The 13,880-nt window shown below is 36.0% G+C and overlaps 1 long non-coding RNA gene and 1 pseudogene across 2 annotated transcripts; one reads left to right on the top strand and one right to left on the bottom strand.

Annotated features, from left to right (window-relative positions):
• Nucleotides 1-3,217: 3,217 nt before the first annotated feature.
• LOC115970300 lies at nucleotides 3,218-4,635 on the bottom strand (annotated as a pseudogene).
• Nucleotides 4,636-6,756: 2,121 nt separating this feature from the next.
• LOC115976534 lies at nucleotides 6,757-10,169 on the top strand. Of its 2 annotated transcripts, none has more exons than XR_004088326.1 (5): nucleotides 6,757-7,014; nucleotides 7,189-7,532; nucleotides 7,802-7,958; nucleotides 9,120-9,258; nucleotides 9,473-10,169. It is a non-coding gene; the product is annotated as an uncharacterized LOC115976534 (long non-coding RNA). The 2 variants fall into 2 exon arrangements; XR_004088327.1 differs by having other exon boundaries at nucleotides 9,120-9,332.
• The last annotated feature ends 3,711 nt before the right edge of the window (nucleotides 10,170-13,880 follow it).

Here is a 13,880-nt window from a genome sequence, read left to right as displayed (position 1 = left end):
GATTCAAGGAGATAGAAATACTAATTTTTTCCATACCTCCACTTTGATTAGAAGAAAAAGAAATAGGATATATTGCTTCAAGGATAGCTCCGGGAACCTAGTTCGTAATAAGGAGATTATTGCTTCATCTATTAGAGAGGGCTACATCTCTTTGTTCTCTACAAGCAAAATTAGTACTCCTATCTCCATCTGAAATGTCACAAGTTGGTCTAACAGTTTGACTAGAAAGGAAGGAGAGTTGCTTAGCTACCCTGTCATAGGGAAGGAAGTCTTTAAGGGGCTAGGGAGAATGAAGTCTTTCAAGGCACCTGGTCCGGATGGAATGCACGTAAGCTTCTATCAGAGAAATTGGAATATTGTGAAGGAGGTAGTGGTGAGGGAAGTATGCTCAATTTTTAGTTCTAGGGTAATGCCGAACCACCTCAACCAGACCCTGATCACCCTTATACCTAAATGCACAGGTGCTGACTACCTCGGCTCGTTCAAACCAATCAGCCTTTGTAACACCATTTATAAGATTGTGACAAAAATCATTGTTCAGAGAATTAGACCCCTCTTGGATAAGTTGGTTTCTCCCTTACAAATAGCGTTTGTCCCGGGTAGGAGAGGGCTTGATAATATGATCATTGTGCAAGAGCTCATTCACACTATGAGCATAAAGAAGGGAAACCAAGGCTACATGGCAATAAAAATCGATTTGGAAAAGGCATACGACAAACTTGAGTGGCATTTCATCCGAGATGTGCTTAATCTCTATAACCTCCCTCAGAACACGGTTAAGCTTATTATGAGTTGCATTTCGGGTTCCTCCATTTCAGTCCTTCTTAATGGAGGGAAACTCAACCCTTTCCTCCCTTCAAAAGGTATCAGACAAGGCGACCCGTAATCTCCCTATCTTTTCATTTTGTGCATAGAAGTTTTGGGGTTTTTGATTGCTGATCAGTTCTCTTCTTATCTTTAAGACCCGCTCAGATCATCCCAAAGTGGGTCATCTTTCTTGCACCTCTTTTTTGCGGACGACTTAAGGCAGATATGAAGAATTGCCATAGCATTCGGGACACTCTAGATACTTTTTGTAAGCTATCAGGGCAAAAAGTAAATATGACTAAGTCGAAGGTTTTCTTTTCACCAAATGTTAGTGATGAAGTCCCGTGAGTCTCTTTGCAATATCCTTGGTTTCAGATCAACCCCTAACTTGGGTAAATATTTGGGTTTCCCCATTCAGCATAAGAATTCTACTTCTTGGGGTTTTGACTTCATTTTGGAAAGAGTCCATAAAAAAATCTAGGGATGGAAAGCAAATCTGCTCTCCATGGCAGGTAGGTTGACGCTCACTAAAGCTGTGCTCTCGGCCATCGCTCTTACACCATGCAAGGGTGCATTCTGCCAAGTAGAATCCATGCAAATTTGGATAAGGTTTGTAGGAACTTCTTATGGGGGTCTACTAATGAGAAGAAAAAACTCCATATGGTAGGTTGGAATAAAGTTACTAAGCCAAAAAACAAAGGAGGGCTGGGATTACATGCTACAAAGGAGAGAAACACTACACTGGCAGCCAAACTTTGCTGGAGAATGAAAGAAGAGAGTGACGAGCTCCGATCTAGAGTGTTGAAATTCAAATACAACAGGAGGTCAGTCTCGAGTAAGGCTCCTAAATCTAGATTGTGGAAAGCTATTCTCCATGGTGCAGCTATTTGTAAACAGGGCTCGAAATGGTCCATTGGCAATAACAACCAACTGTCCTTTTGGGGGGACAAAAGGTTGAACCTGGGCACAATCAGGGAATGTATTGAGGGCCTACTTTAGAAGGGTGAGGCTGAACTCTGGGTTTGTGACATTCACATTAGTGGCATGTGGGAACTACATAAGGTCTCCTTTATCCTTTCCCCTGTTCTTAGCCAGTCCATCAAGGCCACGCCAATAAGGACAGCTTTAGCCAGTAAAGACCTGTTGTCCTTGAGTGCTAGCCCGAGAAGGGAGTTTGACCCCAAAAGTGCTTATCTCATTGCTTGTGGTGATAATGCCAGTGAAGGTTGTTTTTAGGGGGCATGGATTTGAAAACTAAAAACTTTTCCCAAAATCCAAATGTTTCTATGGAAATGCTATCACAATAGCATACCTGTTAAGGCTGTCCTAGCTCAGAGAGGCATTCAAATGCCACTTTGTTGTGACAAGTGCCATGACAAGCCAAAAACTATCAGTCACGTCTAAAGGGAATGCACAGCAACTCAAGTTTTTTGGGTAGAGTCCAATCTGCCTGATGGAATGCACAACACATTTGAATTGGAGATAGTGGACTGGATTAAGGTAAATGCTCGTTGTAAGGTGTTTGCAAAAGGGAAAAGCTACTCTTGGGCTCATTACTTTCTCTTTGGCATTTGGCATTTGGCATTTGTGGCTCAGTAGGAACAAAAGGTTGTTTCAACCTCCCCAAATCTCTCGAAATTTGACAGAAATCATGGAGGCTCAGGTCTATGAATTTTGTTATTGTGTCCTGGACCATGAAAATCCCAGACCAACCTCTATGGTTGCTGTTGGTTGGGCGAAACCCCCTGGGAGCTAGGTAAAATTGAATACGGATGGTTCGGCTCAGGGTAACCGGGGTCTGGCAGGGTGTGGAGGCCTTATACGCGACTGTCATGGCAACTAGTTAACAGGTTTTGCAAGGGCAATTGGTCTAACGTTGAGCTTAGTTGCTGAACTTTGGGCTATACGCGATGGTTTAACTCTGTGCTACGCTCTATCACTTGAGGAGGTGCAAGTAGAGGTGGATGCCTCGGCTGTGATTTCTTTATTATCCCAAGCCACCCATGCTAATGGGGAATTTTCCTCACTTATTGATGATTGCAAGAACCTTATGGAGAGCATCCCTCAGGTCCGTTTGCTCCACTGCTTTAGAGAGGCTAATCGATGTGCTGATGCCCTTGCAAAATTTGGAACAAGCATGGAGGATGATTTTGCTGTTTTTGAGTCCCCTCCTTCTTTTATTGCTAAGCTTTTGCACTCGGACAAGTTGGGTTTAACCCAAGATCGTGTTTGTAATATGGTGGTGATTACCACTTAGTTTGTTTTAATATATTATCCACTTTTCCAAAAAAGAAAGAAAGCAATTTAATCTCCTAGTCACACGCAACTGAAGGAGTCCTTTATTGAACTAAACTCTTAGAGGCAATCTTGACACAATGATACAAGAAAAAAAAAAAAAAAAAGTAGAACTAACTTTATTCCTTGTCTTCTGATTTAGAGATTTAGAACTTCAATGACTCCCATAAGCACCTTGTTTGAACTCCCACCAGTCCCTCTAGCCTTCCTGGCCTCTTCCCCAACCTTCCTGGCTCTATCTCTCAATTTCTCATTTTTCATCATTACCCCAATCTTTCTTTCAATCTCTTCCCCCTTCACCAACAGCTCCACATCCCAACCCCAATCCCTTGCCCCTATCCCCAGCCCTGCATTCTCCACAACTTCTGCATTTACCCTTTGGTCCCCATGTTGTCGCCATGCAAGCAAAGGCATTCCTCTTGAAGCTGCTTCCATTACTGAGTTCCACCCACAGTGATTTATGAATCCTCCAGTGGCTGGATGTGCTAAAATCTCTTGCTGGTTCACCCATCCCTTTACTACAATTCCTTTGTATTGTGTTCTTTTTAAAAATGAACTGCCAAGTAGGTCTTCCAGCTCTTGGTTATCTTCTTTATCGACTTTACTGCTCTTGATTATCCACAGGAATCTACACCCATTTCTCTCTAGCCCATCTGCCAGTTCTCTTATTTGATCTTTTGACATGGCTGTTCTGCTTCCGAAGCTCACATAAACTACAGATTCTTCTGGTGGTTGTCTAGCCATAGCAGGCTCTGGAATTGATCCTTACTAAGCTCATAAGGTTCTAACGGTCCAATTGGAAGGATTGGTGGGGGATTGGACAAAGCCCTGCCACTGTTGACGGCAGCAAGATTTTCTGGTTCAAACCAGTCAAATGTGTTTATTATGATTCATCTTGCTTCTGAGAAGGCTGGAGCATTTGAAACTATAAGTGCTGTAAAGAGATGATTTGGGTCAAAGAATGGTGGAGGAATGCTTGATATGGACAGAGGGGTCAGTCCTAGGATATTGACTTCGAAAGAACTGCTACTAAGTTTAGCAGGCTCTGAAGTAAGTATTGGAAGATATGCCATAAGAGAAAAAAAATTTGACTGAGGTGGTGGAGACAATATAGTTGGGAATGGCAAGATCAGCAGCAACTTGTGTGATACTAGAAGCTAAAGAGAAGTCAGAAAAGATGGCAGAGAAAGATGGAGATGCAGATGATAACAAAGGATAGAGAAGATGGACATGGCGGCTGATGGCTGCAAATTGGAGAAAGAAAGGGTCATCAGTGGTGGATTGGAGTGGTGGGAGGGAGTGATTTGGTAGTTGATACTTGATATGCTTGAGTTGTGGATGGGTGGAAAGGAACAAGGAAGTGTAAGTGGATTCTGTAGCAGACATTGTTGGATGGGCTGTGAATAGAGTGACCATACAGTTACTGGATAACAGCATGGAAGCAATCCTGAGGAAGGGGGTCAAGTGACCCATTCCAGCACTTGGAAAGAGAGCTATGTGGGGAGGAGCTTGGGAACCAATGTTGTCAGCCATTGTTGGTGGTAAAGAGGTTTGTCTGTAGATTGACTCCTAGTCCTTGCCTTGGATGATAAAGTTGATTTTTGTTAACTAGAAGTCGAGTAGTATTTTTTATATAGCTTTATGATTTTGGATTGGTGGTAGGGATATATATGAGTAGATAGATAGATTTCTTGGTGAAGCATATGCTTCATGTGAAACAATCATAACCAAACGCTTCAGTCTTCTCCAACTAGTTAAGACGCAGTGGCCAACGTTGTATGAGAAATGACTAACTTTTGGGCTTTAAGTTATTACTTGTAAGTTGTAATGCATAGAGCAAAAAATAATTAGTTGTTTCTTGAATTGTTTACTGAATGATTTGCCCTCGACTCTACTACATGCTTATTAAAATTAAGATATATAGTAAAGTAAATAGGTACATTTTGTATTATATAGGAATTGATGCAAGACTCTCTTTGACTATCAGTTTGTGTAAGAATTGTTGTTGAGAATGCAGGAAAGAGAGAGAAGAGAAATAAAAAGTGGAATTAAGAATTAAGTGGGTTTGACTATCATTGGTGATGACATTTTTATTATATGAATTCTATTTTGCAATGAACGCACTCATAACTATATAATTGGTCCTTAATCTTTACTCAATATCTCAATTTAATCTTTAACATTTTAAATGTGTTAATTTGGTCTCTAATTTTTTGATACTATGTCAAAATGGTCCTAATTGTTAAGTGATGAATGGAAAATGTTGACGTGGCTAATGGTTAAAATAAATTTTTTTTTTGGCCACATATACTGCTACATGTATTGCCACGTTAGCATAAACTTTAAAAAAACTAGTGCTATGTATCCTTCATTTCCTTTTTATTTTTTTCCCCTTTCATTTTCTTTTGTTTTGCTTTCTTGGGAAATAAACAGGATTATAAACCCATAATTGAAAATTTCAACTTCATTTTCCTGCATTTTCCCAGAAATCAAACAAGGGAAAAACAATATTAATGAAAAAACAAAAATTGCAAAACTAACAACAAACCCATTTCTAAAAGAAACTTCAAATACACAATATTTATGTCGATTACAGAAATTTAAAGGCCCTCCACAAAGTCCACTATTATTTTCATAGCTCACAGGCGTAATTGTATTGATTCTAACAAGGTCTAATACTAGGCCTAACAACAAATTGTTAGTAACACTAAAGAATTTTATGGACCATTTTAATCTTTGGGTGGGATTGGGATAAAGAAGAAATATAAAATGATGCTAACAAGCACGGCACTTTGATGGTGTGTAGGAAGAGCAAGGGTAAAAGATTTGATCATTGATTGAGATTAATTAAAGAAGAGGAAAATTTTGATTCCAATAAGCATGATAGTGTTGAAAGCAAGCAAGAAGAACAAGGAAATTGGGTGAGTGGCTTAAGCTTCAAATTAAGTTTTGTTTTTCCCTAGTTTGGTTGCTAGGAAGATGCAAGGAAATTGAAGTTTAATTTTTCAATTCTGGGTTTATAGTCCTGTTTGTTTCCCAAAAAATGAAAGGAGAAAAAAATATATTTTTGAAGGACATGTGACAATAGTTTTTTTTAAAGCTTATACTAAGGTAACAATACATGTGGCCGTTTATGTGATAAAAAAAATAATATTTTATATTGATAGTTAGTCATTTCAATATTTTTAATCCATCACTTAACAGTTTTTTTTTTTTTTTTTTGTTGATAAACACACTGCAAACTTTTATTAATAAAACATCACAAACCAATTACATCACTTAACAATTGAAACCATTTTGACACAATACCAAAAGGTTAGAGACCAAATCGACATATTTGAAAAGTGAAAAACTAAATTAAGAAATAATGTAAAGGTTAAAGACTAATTATGTAATTTACCTAATAAAAAAACCTATTCATCAGATCTACAATAAGTTTGAGCTTCTTAATTTATTGAAATTAAAAAGTGAAAAAAGTAAAATAATCCTACAATTTATCTTATTGAAAAAGGAATTGATAGTGAATTTTCAAATTCAATCCAGACTCTCCTGCAACAAAAGAAAATGAAAAGAATTAAAAATTCTAGTCATTGACTACTCTGCACGCAAGAATTAATAGGGTCACATGATGAGCAAATTCGAAAGAAAAGAAATGTTTGCTGAAAAAAAAGAGTCTGTGAGCGTATCATCCAAAACGCTATCCGTTTAGTGCTGCAAATTGCTTTCCAAAACGAAACCCCTCACTCACTCACATGATTTTTTCTGCTTCATCTACTCTATCTCTCTCTCCCTGTAATTTCTTTCTTGGCGCCAAATTCTTCAGAATCTCTGTCTCTGTGAGAGAGAGAGAGAGAGAGAGAGAGCAATAATAAGATAGAGTAATCTCTCTTCTTCCTTCTCCGACTCCTCAAGGTAATCTCTCTCTCTCTCATATAGTTTGAAATTCATTTTTTTGTTCTTCTAAATTCAACATTTTGGCATTATGAATAGAATTATTAGGGCTCAGAATCGCTCTTCCCTATAACTACAAACTAATTGCTTCAACTTCAAGACCTTAATCTCATGCTGCTGCTTCCTCTGAGTCAGATATCAACGATGACCTCTCCAAAGTCGAACACCTCCTCTCAAACCCAGACGACGTTGGTTTCACGCCTCATGAAAATGGAGCGCCGCTGTGAGAATCATAATGCAGCCGCCGATGGAAGCCGCTGGTTCCCTTACCTTGACGAGTTCAGTCCCCACATTTTGGATGTCAGGAAGGACAAGTTTCGCAATGTCGTCACCAACCGCACCTATACCTATTCCCTCTGCTTGCTCGTTGAAGGTCTCTGTGACTGTGATTTCGGCAATGTCTCCGCCACCGCCACTTTTCGCTCTGCCGACGCCCTCGCTTTCCAGTCTGTCCATGTCGTCTCTTCCGATTCCAAAAGGTGAGCAAGTTTATTATGTTTTCTTTAGGAATATCATTGATTGTTTTTGTGCTTATCATATTACTAGCCTTTTTTCTCATTTCTTCTTAAACCATATAAAAAGACATGTTTTTTATGTCACTTGGTGGGTGGGTTCTGTTCTCATTTCTTCTTTTTCATTTGTGTTGATCATGGTTGCAATTATTTTGTCATGGTACATTTAATTATTGAATATTTTGATCCAAAACTACTTTATCTCTTTGCCAACAACACCTTCATTCTTGTTGCAGGTATAGAGATAACCGCCATGTTAGCATGGTTGCGGAGAATTAGAAATGGTTCAACTATTGGACATTGAAATTTGGAGCTCCATCCATGATTATGAATGCTTTAAAGTTCTTAAGCCCCGTGGTTATCGAATACAGTGCTTTGAATAATTACAATCAGGTACTGAAATCTGAGCCCATCTTGTGTTTGGCTGTCCCTTTGGTCTATGTGTGCTTTGCTTAGGTATCCATTTACAACATGGAAATGAGAACAGGTGATTACCTTCTGTTGCAGCAATTGTTATTCTCAAAATTATGATGTAAATTACAATTTCAACCTTTTAGTTTTTAGTTTTTATTTTCAGCTGATGTTCTAATTTAAGCCCTCCCAATGAGCTTTAACTCAAATGGCACTTCCTTTATTTGAAACTACAAATCAAGGTCATGGATTCAAACTCTCTAGTACTAACTTAGCAATCCAAAAAAAATAAGTGTTTTGTTAAAGACATCTGACATAGGACGGATTGGGGATTCTGTTTATGGTGCGGTTACCATAAATTGAGGATTTATAGTGTAGAGTTTTGAAAATAAAGGTTAGGGGTTCAAAGAATGACTAGGGTTTTGGCAGGAAAAGAAACAAGTTTGATTTAAGGTTTTACAAGAGGTATGAAGAAATAGAGATTGATTCTATCCACCGGTTATGAATAATATGCTTGAATAAGAGCATAAATAGCTTGTTTGAAACTGAAATTGAGACTGGCTTTATTCATAGATTGTTAACAGTCATGTGGATAGGGTGTGTGAACAGTACAGTACTATAAATAGTATAGCAAACAATGCTTGTGCATGAAAAATGGGACTTATTTTTTAACCAAGAATGCTTCTTACTTGGCAACTCCAAGGTGTAGCACAATTGATTGGGAACCACACCTCATGAGACGGGTCACTAGTTCCAATCTTCCTTTCTCCTTCCTCTTGGGGCCAAAATTTACTTTAAAAAAAAAAACACAATGAATGTTTCTTACATGGCTTTACCTTACTCTTAGGCTTCCAAAGAGGATTTTTCTTCTCTAGCCGTGCAATTGTTTGACCCTTACCCCTTTTTTCTTTGAAATATACTAGGAGTTTTTGATAATCACTATTCTCATTGAATGTGACAAGTCCTACAGATGCATTTTATTGATGGGCTACTATGTTGTGCACAAGAAAGATAACCTACATCATATTAATTTTTAAGTCTGCTTGGCCTCAAGATAGTCATTTTGTCTTTCATATTTTCTTGTAAATTATAGTTTTCTGAAATCTGTATTAATCGTTGAGATTGGCAACTCTCTGCTTCCAGGGGGATAAGTGATGAGGCTCTGGAGTTGTCAGATTTGCATTGCAGTATTCCAATGAAAGGTATGGTGGACTCTTTCAATGTTTCAGTTGCTGCTGGCATCCTCATGCACCACGCTGTTTGTGACAGAACATCATGACTGGTAATGGCTATTCTGTGCACTCAGCAGCAGAGTAGAGAAAATCAGGCTGTCAATTGTCTGTTGGGATCATCATTGTAAGGGCAAAGCCAGGTTAACTGTTGAGTGAATAAGTTCATAGTCACTTTTGCATGGTAGTTATGTTAAGCTGCAGATTCTGTATCTGCATTTCATTTTCAATTTTCAGAATTTAATAAACGCTGCACCATGTTTGCAGGGCTGTTATGGTGATTTGATCTCAGAAGAAAGACAAATTTTGCTTGCAGAGTTCTCTTTTCGTCATAGCAAGAGTGCGCTTAGCATTTCTCACGAATATGCCAAGCAAAAGGCAGTTATGTGCACCAAAGCTGTGATAAAAATATTTCCAGTTTACCATCTAAGAAATTCTGCAGAAAAAGACTTCAAAATAGTTGCAAGGAATTCAAAATGATACTCTTTTAGCCATCCTGGAGGCGGAAGTAATTTTCTTGAGAAATCTTTGTATGATGTGACAGCTCAGGTGAGAGAAGGTAATATGGGGGCTGGCTTACTGGAAAGGCACAACCTTAGGGACAAGGGTTCTGGTGCAAAGGCCAAGGATTGCCCATTTTGGTTATAAAATTATTGGAGAAATATATGTTGCCAAGTGAGTTTTGCATGTTCTCTTTCTTATATTAAACTTCCATGTTCAGTGTTGTCGTATGCATTTACCTCATCCTATAGCTCAAAAAATTGTAATCATTCTTCAACATAAATTTCAGAGTCCTGTAATTTATTGGAAAAGGAAAAGGATGATTGATTTCTTGGTCATAGAACTCCTTATGATAAGGACTTCTATATTAGATGTTGTTTCTAATCGAATGTGTTCCAAAACACACTGCTCAATAATGTTACCTTCTTTATAAGGTCTAGGCAGAGATAGCGCTCTTCGAATACCTTCAGGAAGGTCTTTGATCATTTCCATCTCATCTTCTCCCCCCATAATTGCCCATCTTTGGCGTTCAAAATGGCGAACTCTGTCTTAGTTGAGAAGGCAACTGTCTCAGCCCCATCCACCATTCCATGTCTTGACATCTCAGCTGCATTTTTCTATTCTTTGCCATGACTGCATGCAAGAATACCTTCATAGCAGCAGCATGTCCTCATTGGTAGACCATGCTTTACCTCCAAATTTGCATGTTCAACAAATGATTAATTTAAGCACTAATAACAATTAATAAAATGCGTACACCTGGATATTCCCTATCAACAACGTGAAGAGCATCAGGCCATTAAGCACAATGACTATGCTGAAAATCACTTCTAGCCAGTGACTAGTAGGCTCAAGATCACTGCCGAAGGTGCTGTAAATTGTAACAAGCATATTTGAAAGAGGATCTTAAGATTGTCAAGGCATAATAACTTTTAGTAAATGTAAATCCTATCTTAAAATTTTTACAGGGCCATATGGCATGCAATTTAAACATCCTCAGTGACATAATTTTCTTGAATTCCAGTTTTCATCAAGTTTCAACACCCTTCTGGGTGGATGATGGAGTTCTTGGAATTGAATTAGAATTTGAAATTATAATTCAATTTTATGTCATGTGTCTAAATTTATGTAGGGAAAAATCCAATTAAATTTCAAATTGGAATTTAATTAAAGTCTAATTTTGCGTCATGTGTCTAATTTAATCTAAATTTTAGAATTTTGTGCCAAGTGAGTTAATTTAGTGTAAAAAATGAATTTCAATTAGAGTTTAATTTTGCACCACGTGTCCCATCAAATCTAAATTTTTAAATTTTTGTGCCAAATTAGTTAATTTAGTGTAGAAAACGAGGAGTCTAATATAATAAACTATAAAAAACATAATCATATAACTAAAAAAAAATTCAAATTTATAATTCATCTATATATATATATATATATTAATAGGTAAAGCTTAAAGAAAATTGAATTAGAATTTGAATTATAATCCAATTTTGTGCCATGTATCTAAATTTATGTAGAAACTACACCATAATTATCCACTTAAGCTTATGCCATGTGTTTACTTAAGTTTTTTAATTTTTGTGTTAAGTGAGTTAATGAGTGCAAAATACTAAAAATCTAATATTAATGAACTATAAAATTCAAAAAAAAAAAAATCACATATACTCAATAAAAATCACCACATGTTTCTCAAAAAATAAATAAGATAAAAATCACCACATAACAAAAATTACCACACGTTCTATCTTATTAAAAATTAGAAAAAAAAAATCATAAGTTGTTTTAAATTTAGGTAAGAATTTTAATATGTGACTAATTATGTTTACTTTAAAAAATAAATTTACTAATTATTTATATTTTATGATAAAAATTGTGTATAATTTTAAATGTATCTATATGTATGCATGAATGCATGTGTTACATGCTTAAAAAAAATATTTTGACTAATTATTTATATTTTTATAATAAAAAATTTGTTTAATTTTAAATACATCCATGCATTTACATGGAGTTACATGCTAGTTTAAATAATTTATTGATGACACAGTTATTGATTTTTAATTTTCTTGAAATTTTAAAAAGATGGAGGATATAAGAAGAAAATGTAATCTAATGGTAAATTTGTCCAAATTCACCTCCAATAAAAAGATATTGAGTAAGGTTGACCTTTATGGTACAACCAATTTTGTAACTAAATTTTATCCTAATTTAATCCATTTTTTTACATATTCTATTAATTTATAATTTTTTTTTTTTTTTTTTTACATTTTCTCTTATCATCCCCAAAATAATTGTTTTCTCTCTTGTATTGTTATAATTTTATTTCCTTTCTCTTTCATCTCCACCTCGTTAATAATGAAGTCCACTCATTAGAGATGAAAAAATATCTCTAACTTTTCTTGCCCCCATCAACTCCACTCGTTCCTCTAGTGGGTTTTACCCAACTCGAAGAAGGGATGGGGTCAAGTGCTAGGTACTCATGATCCTGTTGGGGTTTATGCCCTAAAATCAAATTTATTGGCATGTTATAAATAATTAAGTTGTTTAATTATATGAGACTATTTATGAACTAATGGGACATTATCTTAGTCCATGAGATGCATAGTATGTGATTTATGTTAAAAGTCACAGAAAGATTAAATCACAAGTTCTTTGTAAACTTAGAATTTTAGATCGTAGTCGGTGATGAAATTGGGCATTTCATCTGCGAAGACTATAACTTATCAACTAAGATGATTTGTCTTGATCATGAAAGTGGAGATTTCTAGTTGATATATTGATATGTTTTAAGAGTTAAGACATATTGAACTGGACCGCTATGAGATTTATTATTCTTCTAACGACTGTCAAATGACTAATAAATCTCACGACTTCTATTTACATCAACTCTAAATCCTGAGAGAATAATGGACCTGATCATGAGGTGTAGGTTGCTTTGATATATCAGAAGTGAGATCTATAAGTCACGATCAAAATCTCAGTATGTTGGGCAGCCGCATTTAGTGTTAATGGAACATATATTCTGTTGATGGAACATATATTCTCAAGATAGAATTCATAATCTCTTAACGGGGATATAAAATATTCCCTTGAGATAAGTTTAATAGGTTTAGTTATTCTGAGTGTTGGGCCCAACCACTTTAGTAAGGAGTTACTAAAGTATATATTTATGAAATTTGATTTCATAAATATATTATAAATAACATAAAGGATTAAATCGGATACTCAAGGATTAAGATTTAGTAATCTTCAAAGTGGTAGTCAACATTCATAACTTTGTATTATTATGAATATTTTAATGAAATGGTTGCATGTATAATAAAGTCTTGGGATATAATTTATTAATAAGGTCTAGAGTGCAATTATAATCTTATAGCGGTATTAAATATAATTAATGGTAACTTTGAACTTGTCAAGAGTTGACAGAAAAGCCCAAGACCCATTGGAGCTAGAGTCTTATTTGTTCCCTTTGGTCACATCTCAAACCACAAACTAAAACCCAATTGGGTAGGCTCAAAAGGCTAACCCAATTAGATAATCAGTTTTTATTTAATAAGAGTTATTAAATAAGTAACTACTACTGTAGTTAAAATGTACGTATGATAAAAAGAAAAGAAAACAGTTTTTCTCTGCAAGGAGAAAAAAGAAAGATTTTTCTTTGAGAATCTATGTACAAAAGATTGATTGAGAGACCACACATCTTGGACACCATGTGGAATTGAGATGAAAATTAAAGGTATTCTCAAGTTTTGGTTTTGAATTTCACTGCATCAAGGTACGCTTTCTATTCTTTATTCTAGAATTCAAGGTTACGTGTTATCTTTCATGAATGAAGTAGATCCGTGATTATTGCTTCCGCTGTGTGTTTTGCATGGGATACAAAACCAAATTTTCTAACAAATCCAACCCCAAACCGTTCTGTTACCATTTTTTAGTTCAAACATCACTAAAAGCTTAATTGTTTGGGCACGTATAATGGATTTTTCTATTGTAAGGACCTCGAAAATTAGTTGATAAAAGGATGTTACATAAGTTGATTATTCTAATTTGTCATCTTTTAAGCGCAAAATATAATAATTTGGGAACGAGTTATTTAGTTAAGGACAAAAGCACAATCACATTCCTTGGATTTCAAATAACAAAGCAATACCCTAATTTAAATCACATCTTCACG

This window comes from Quercus lobata, chromosome 2, assembly GCF_001633185.2.
Source record: "Quercus lobata isolate SW786 chromosome 2, ValleyOak3.0 Primary Assembly, whole genome shotgun sequence".
NCBI classification, from domain to species: Eukaryota; Viridiplantae; Streptophyta; class Magnoliopsida; order Fagales; family Fagaceae; genus Quercus; species Quercus lobata.
This window is presented reverse-complemented; position numbering and strand designations above follow the sequence as displayed.